The sequence below is a fragment of the Amblyomma mixtum genome, chromosome 8, assembly GCF_055824585.1.
Source record: "Amblyomma mixtum isolate Tamu chromosome 8, ASM5582458v1, whole genome shotgun sequence".
NCBI lineage: Eukaryota > Metazoa > Arthropoda > Arachnida > Ixodida > Ixodidae > Amblyomma > Amblyomma mixtum.
In genome coordinates, this window is record NC_143019.1 from 131,466,495 (window position 1) to 131,474,062 (window position 7,568).

The window sequence follows — 7,568 nt, forward strand, 5'->3', positions numbered from 1 at the left end:
ATATAAACGTTTATAAAACCTTGTTTTCAGTTTTAAAAATGTGATACAAATTTTGCGCAAAAGTTAAATGCTGTTTTTATTCGTTATGAAGTGGGAAACTGCGGTGTAAACATGCATCCGTCATGATACCTGCCCGCATGCCTGCCCATCTCACGTCATGTCGCCGTGCTTTTGTTGTCGTTGTCACCACTGCAGTCGACGGTTCATTTTGGCTGCTTCTCGGCGTTGAGCGTGGTGTTGGTGGTATTTCGAGCGACCACGTGCTTGGCACCACGACTCAAGGCAACTCTTCCCCTGTGGCAACCGTGCACATCATGGTATCGCACGCGTATGTACGGTACGAGGACGACAGAAAATTTGCAATTGTCGACATTTGCGACATTGAAGATTTCTGTCCTCTGCACCGGAAAGACTTTTCATCACGTGCCTACTATTCTGTTAAATGGACTGCGGCAGACGGGAGCTCTGACTACTACCGCGCGAGGATTTTAATCTTGGGCGGTAAGTTTGCACTAACTTCATTTTTTCCGGCTTATTGCAGGTGTTTTCTCGCCGGTTATTTTTTTTTTATTATTATTCCTTTAGTGAGAAGAAAAGCTGAACATACCAACAGAGTTTAGGCATTGTTCACGACCGACTGCCATGAATGAGGACTGAGCCCATAGTCCTTTGTATCTGTTTGTATACATTGCTGTCATTGCTGTTGCACAGCCTCTATACAACATTACTTTATTGAGCTCAAAAACTAAAATTATCGCGCAGCTATTACCACGAACAGGATTTAAAAAAAAGCCTGTTGCGTGCTGTAAGGGCTTACATCTTTGCATCACGTGTCAGTGAATATAAGTTCGCTGATTTTTGGTATCATGACACGATTACAGTTGTTAGCATTTTGCACTACAGGTGATAGTACCGCGCACATGCTGCTACTTCATTCGAATGTTTTTCCTTGATTATCTCAAACAAAGCTGCATAAAAAAAGTCTTATTTTGCTTTGTTTCCCATGCCATCATGGCTCAGCTGAGCATACTGGTGCAGTGATTAATAGCGAGGAAATCATGCTCTGCTGATTTATGTTGTTATGATTATATCCTGCTACATAAACAGCAGCGCAAGTTTTCTCTGTCATACCATTTTTGTTCTTGCCTGAACTATTTTTCAAAGTCAGAGGAAGAAGTGGCCAAAGAGGTTGCCTGCAGAAGGGTCCGTGTGAATAGAATCCTCGACACCAGTGAAAGTGATGAGGATGTGCCACACGAGGTAAGTGCTTGCTCCCATGGATTATGTAACAGCCCGAGATGCGCATTTTTGCTGGAGGAGTTAAGCGATTGTTTAAAATATTTACTCCCTGCTTGGCAGAAACCAAAGACCAAAAAAAAGGAAGTGTTCTCGGAAAATCTTTTACAGATTCTTGAAGCGAAAAAAAAGAAGCTGCACCAGCAAGATCGTGAACGTCATCAGCCTAGCAAAAAGAGGAGGCTTGAGCAGGACCCTGCTGAAGCCCGCATCGCAAGCTTACAAGAAGAATTGAAGGAGAAAGACGAGTCGATAAAAAATCTGAAAACAAAGATTGAGAAGCAAGATGCCGAAATCACGGAGCTCCGTAAGCTGAATATGGGCTTGCAGGAAGCCATTTTGTCCAGATTGAGCAGCAGTGAAGGTAAGTCGATGAAAGCATTTAGCATTAATCTCATCTGCAGTAGCTAAAATTGTGATGTTAGCTGCTTCAGATTATATGTGTATGTGATCATGTGGTACTGTAAAAATGAGCAAGATAATACAACTTTCAAGTACAGACCTTTTAATCTTAAGTGTAAGGCATAAGTATTCATTCATTCATTCATTCATTTTATTTGTTTTTCACAACATGACGTACACATTGACGTATTTTATGGTATACACAGATTACCATAAAATATGCACCTACTACTAATTAATATATAATTTTTTTCTCGTAATTCTTTGGATTTGTCAGCTGAACAATGGCTGTGAAGTCAAACTTGATTGCAGGTCATGTGCAGCATGAAAAAACCGCTCTATAATCATTTCTTCATTTGTTCACATTGCAGCTCCTGAGGCACGCTGATTAAAGCATTGGCAGGACAATGAAGCACTGATTATATTGCTGTTTTTTCCTCTGTCACGTGACCCACACTAAACTTTGATGTCACAGCCAACAGTCAGGTGGTGAACCAAGACAGCACGAGATGAAAATTTGAACTAGAAATTATTGAGCAGTCACAGGGGAATACTACATACTTATCTATGTGTACTAATGTCGTACGCACCATACTCAAATAAAAAACTTGCAAAAATTTGGTCTCCTCCTCTAATATGGCACCAAGAAGTGTATGTCACAATTAAAACAATGCAAAAGGTGATCTCAGTAAACATAGATCTATTATTAAATATGTGGCAGTGTATTCTTATTGTTTGTAGCTGTTGCATTATTTCCCCTGCAAGGGCTTCTGAAATATACTTTTTATGTTCGTGAGTGCAACACAGCGAGTTTCTGAACACATGGACTCAGCCCATCTTCGTCTAGCCATGAGTGGTGTTTGACTGTATCCAGGAAAAAGGCAATCCTCAGATTTTGTGTCCTGCACCCTTTGCCTGTGCTTCTTATGCGGAATAACTACATTAGCTGAATTTTCCGCTGTGCTTTTGCTTATGTTAATACCCTAACACAGGCTGCCGGCTTGTCTCTCCTGCCACTCAGCCCGCAACAACCATCATGCAAACAACGGCTGCCACGAGCAAACCTGTGGCACTGCAGCCTGTGCCGTGTAAAGGACTGTCGGCAGGACTTTGTGGGGAACTGTTCAGCACGCATCAAGTTGACGATATGGTAAGTTCCAAGATGTTTGAATTAAGCACACGCCACTGTGCCTCAGCAAAAGTTACTGATATGTTTCCCATATGAATGTTGCTTAAGAGATAATTTTGTTTTTGTAGGTGGACATTGGACAAGGCCTTCGCATCAAGAGCGAAGTTTGGGAGCACATCAGAGGTCAAAAAAAAAGATTCGATCTTTGTTAAAGAATTAGTCGTGGCCATATGGACTAGAGAGGAGCTCCTAAACAGATCACTGCAGGGTAGGCAAACATGATTTATATTTTATTTCTGAATCATACCCATAGCAATAGCATAACAATTGTAGACTTAAAAATTGGAGAGGACACTTAAGCTCCGCCTTAGGGATATGATGCGATAGTGTGAATGAGTTAATGCCCATACATGCGGAATTGGTTGTTCTCAACTTTACATTCGTAAGTCCCTGGGAGTCCTCACATCACTCCTTGCGTGGTGGTGCAGTGGTTAAGGGATACGCCACTGCCCTGCGATGGCAGGCTCTGTCACCGGTGGGGCTTTTCGCTCACAGCGCCGACGCTGGGTTTTCTGGGTAACAGGGCCTTTAATCTTTGGTTACAGGTGCGACAAAAGACACAACACAAGGTAGAAAGACAGGACGAAGCGCCTGCTTTGTGTTGTCTTCTTTTCGCACCTGTAACCAAAGATGAACAGTTGCCAACTTGCCCAGCGAGGTTTTCTTTTAGGGCCTTTAATGATATTGCGTTAATAATGGTATTATTATTTTGTGTGCAGGCAAAAAATGTCCGCGCTTTCCTGGAAAACCAGCCAAGGAGCCTCTCTCGCCCTGGAAAGTGGATGTTGTGCGTGGTAAGTGGCTGTTAGATGGTAGACCATATAACTGAATATAGTATGGAATGGTGAATAGGGAAAAACTATAGCTGATTGGGCTCTCTTGCTATTCATTTTTTGGGGGGAGAAGTTTATGAGAATTGTCTTCTGAACAAAAAAAAAAGCCAAGTGTAGATTTGCACTCTTTTCATGTGTGCATCAGCCTTGAGGCACCCAGCACTAGAAATACATTAAAGCAATTTTTTGTCGGAAAACATGACCTATAGTTGGATACAAGCCAAGAAAAAAGCTGCTTTTGCCCGTCAAAGGACCCCCTTCCAGCCAATGGTGCCGGCCAATTCTCAGGAATCTGCTAGCGTAACAATGCAAGGAGTAGCAAATGAAAGAAGATAGGCATCTCCCTGCATTGTCACACATAGCTTCATTAGGACCAGCCAACACTATTAGCTGGAAGTGGGTGTTTGATGGGGGAAAGCTGCTTCATTCTTGAGTTGTGTCCAACTGTAGTAAAAATTTAAGTCCCATGCTTGTGTTTGGTGTTCTTTTTTGTTTACATTGGCAAACAATGTTTACCATCACTCTAAACCATCCTCAAATTCAAGAGCGCATATTCTATACCATCGATTGAGCATCACCACCTACTAAGGCACTCTATCAGGATATTGCAGCAAATTTTTGTGATGCTCTAAAGACGCATTCAGCTTAAGTTGTTTTAATGACTCATGTTACTATACCTGGAAAATTTAGTGTGCAGTGTCTGCATGGCAGTTCTCAGCTGTGAAAGAAGGGGTCACAGCAGATAACGCCCAAGCTGCATAAATATCTGTAAGTGTTGTTAGGTTTGTATATTTATCCAAAAGTTGAAGATTATAGTAGAGGCTCTGCCCACATTGTTGCTACTTCTAGCTGCTATGGCTTTTTGGTTGCTACACCCAACTTATTTATTTTCTGGGCAACTTTCTCATTTCAGAATGCTACAAAGCTCGGCTGGAAAGCCAGAAAATACCACCAGGGCTGTTGAAGTTAGCCACAAAGAATGTCAACCATTACATCGTGGAGAAACTGGCGGACATTGAGAAAGGAGCAAAGCGGTAAGCTGCTGCTGTTAGCATGTTACGACGACATATATTTAACAGATTCATGCTTTTATTCTGACTCAGACAAGAAACAGGAGTGGTACTGTTATCTTCATCGCAAAAGGTTGCTGTAGAAGTCATTACCTTGGTGCGAGAGCCTTGAGCATGCACATTTTATTTTAACACTTGAATACGTTTTCAGGGCTTCAAAGGAGACCATCCTGTCTGCTGCAGAAGTCCAGGACTCTAGGGCTGTGTGACTGCCTACTTTCCTCTTGGGTGTTGTCTTAAAATCATGTACAAATAAACAAATTGTCCTGTTAAGAAAAAGTGGTTCAATATCTCCTTGCAAATTTATTTTTAATTCAAGCCATTCAGCCAGCTATTTTGGTCAAACATTTTATTGCTTGCTTGTGCATTCATTTGCATGACCGGGTTAGTCAAGTTGCCTAACCATTTTGGTCTAGTTAAAACGAAGTGTTGACATTTACATTCAACTAGGCGGCCAGTTCAAACCATTTGGGAAGCGATTTGCACTCAAGTGGTGCGCCATTTGGTCTCGTTGGGTGACCACTTCAAACCAACTGGGCAACCATTTAAATCCAAATGGTGTGCCATTTCAGCTCAATTGGTCTGGTTAGGTAGCCAGTTCAAACCAACTGGGCCGCCATTTCGATCCAATTGGTGTACCATTTGAGCTCAATTGGTCTCATTGGGTGACCAGTCCAAACCAACTCGGCCACCATTTCGATCCAATTGGTGTACCATTTGAGCTCAATTGGTCTGGTTAGGTAGCCAGTTCAAACCAACTGGGCCACCATTTCGATCCAATTGCTGTACCATTTGAGCTCAATTGGTCTTGATACATAGCCAGTTCAAACCAAATGGGCAACCACTTATATCAAATTGGTGCGCCACTGAGTTTAGTTGGGCAGCCAATTCAAACCAGTTGGTATGCCATTTGAGTTGAATTGGCTAGCCATTTGGTCTGGTACAGTGGCCAGATATTTCCAATTGGAAGCACCAATTGGACTGAACTGGTTTTGCCCAATGGGTGACGAAAACACAATTGGTTTTCAACCAGTTGGTTTCAATGGGAAATTTTCAACTGGACCCGTTGGTTTTTTTTTGACTGGGGTGCCACGTATCTTTGTAGTGTCCGTTCGTTTGGGCTCAAGGCCGCAGGAACGGGGCGTTGTCATTTTTGTTTGTGACGCGGGAAGGGACCGAACTAGTCTCGATTGATCACAGCCATGAAGAACTGCATCTATGTTTTTCCAGATTACTGTAGTTACTGTAGGTCCAATTGGAAATTTTCCCATTGAAACCAATTGGTCAACCAGTTGTGTTTTCGCCACCCATTGAGCCCCAACCAGTTGAAATGAATTGGTTCTCCAATTTAAATCAAATGGTGCACCACTTCGTTTTAATTGGTTGCCCAAGCAGACCAATTGGTACACCAGTTGGTTTTAATTGGTTGCCCATCAGACCAAATGGTACACCAGTGGGTTTTAATTGGCTGCCCAAGCATACCAAATGGTACACCAGTTGGTTTTAATTGGCTGCCCAAGCAGACCAAAAGGTGCACCACTTAGTTTTAATTGGTTACCCAAGCAGACCAATTGGTACAGCAGTTGGTTTTAATTGGTTGCCCAAGCATACCAAATGGTATGCCAGTTGGTTTTAAATGGCTTCCCAAGCAGACCAAATGGTACACCAGTTGGTTTTAATTGGTTGCCCAAGAAGACCAATTGGTGCGCCATTTAGTTTTAATTGGTTGCCCAAGCAGACTAAACGGTACACCCGTTAGTTTTAATTGGCTGCCGAAGCAGACCACATGGTACACCAGTTGGTTTTAATTGGTTGCCCAAGCAAACCAATCGGTACACCATTTGGTTCCAATTGGCTGCCCAAGCAGACCAGATGGTACACCAGTTGGCTTTAACTGGTTGTCCATGGAGACCAATTGGTAGACCATTTGTTTTCAGATGGTTTCCCAATCAAACCAAAGGGTACACCCGTTGGTTTCAAGTGGTCGTCGAAATGGACCACCATGGTAGTCGAATTAGTCTAACCATGCATGCCACCAAACGAAATTTATTTATATTGACTAACTACCCAATAGATTTGTAGGGTCACACAGCCTGATGCAAAACTAGCGCATAGTTCACTAGTTCGAGTGATATGGCTCGACAGGCAGATTTTCATATCAACCACTTGCCATACGCACAGAAGACTCCATTCCAATAATTTTGTAGAAATGTTGGCCACAAAGAGGGTGCACTATCATATTTATTGCACTGCCAATCCTTTCCTCCCAACATCAGCCTCCACGTCATCTGTGTCCACTCAGTGGTCATGGTTATCCTTTGACGCCCTGAAAAAGTATTAAAGTGAAAAAAAGGTGCATGTTCAAGGATCTCAAACTACCCAAAAAATAGAATATACTTAAGCAATAATTCCTGCATCATAGCTGAATATTTCAGTTATTTAATTTCGAGATCTGCAGTCGCTGCATGCTTTAAAGGTGCAATGAAGAGGAATCTGAACTCGTCTTTTTGCCGCGGGCACTCTATCCACACGTTCCGAGCATGCTTAGAAACGGCGACTTATTGCCCTGTGTGGCCGATGTTCCTAATTAAATCAAATTAACATCCGGCTCCCGCCTTTATTTTTTTTTTTAATTCTCCCCGTACGGTGGCGGAGTCGACCGACGCGTAGGAGTGCCTTTCAGCCAGCTCCGTGGAGGCTTTGCTTTCGCTTTATTTTGTTTTTTAGGCTTCCATGAATAAATGGTTTCATTCGCAACTAATATAGCCACAAAATAAG

General features: G+C 42.5%; 1 pseudogene; it reads left to right on the plus strand.

Moving 5' to 3' along the window:
- Window positions 1-314: 314 nt before the first annotated feature.
- On the plus strand, window positions 315-4,999 carry LOC149334463 (BEN domain-containing protein 5-like; annotated as a pseudogene).
- The last annotated feature ends 2,569 nt before the right edge of the window (window positions 5,000-7,568 follow it).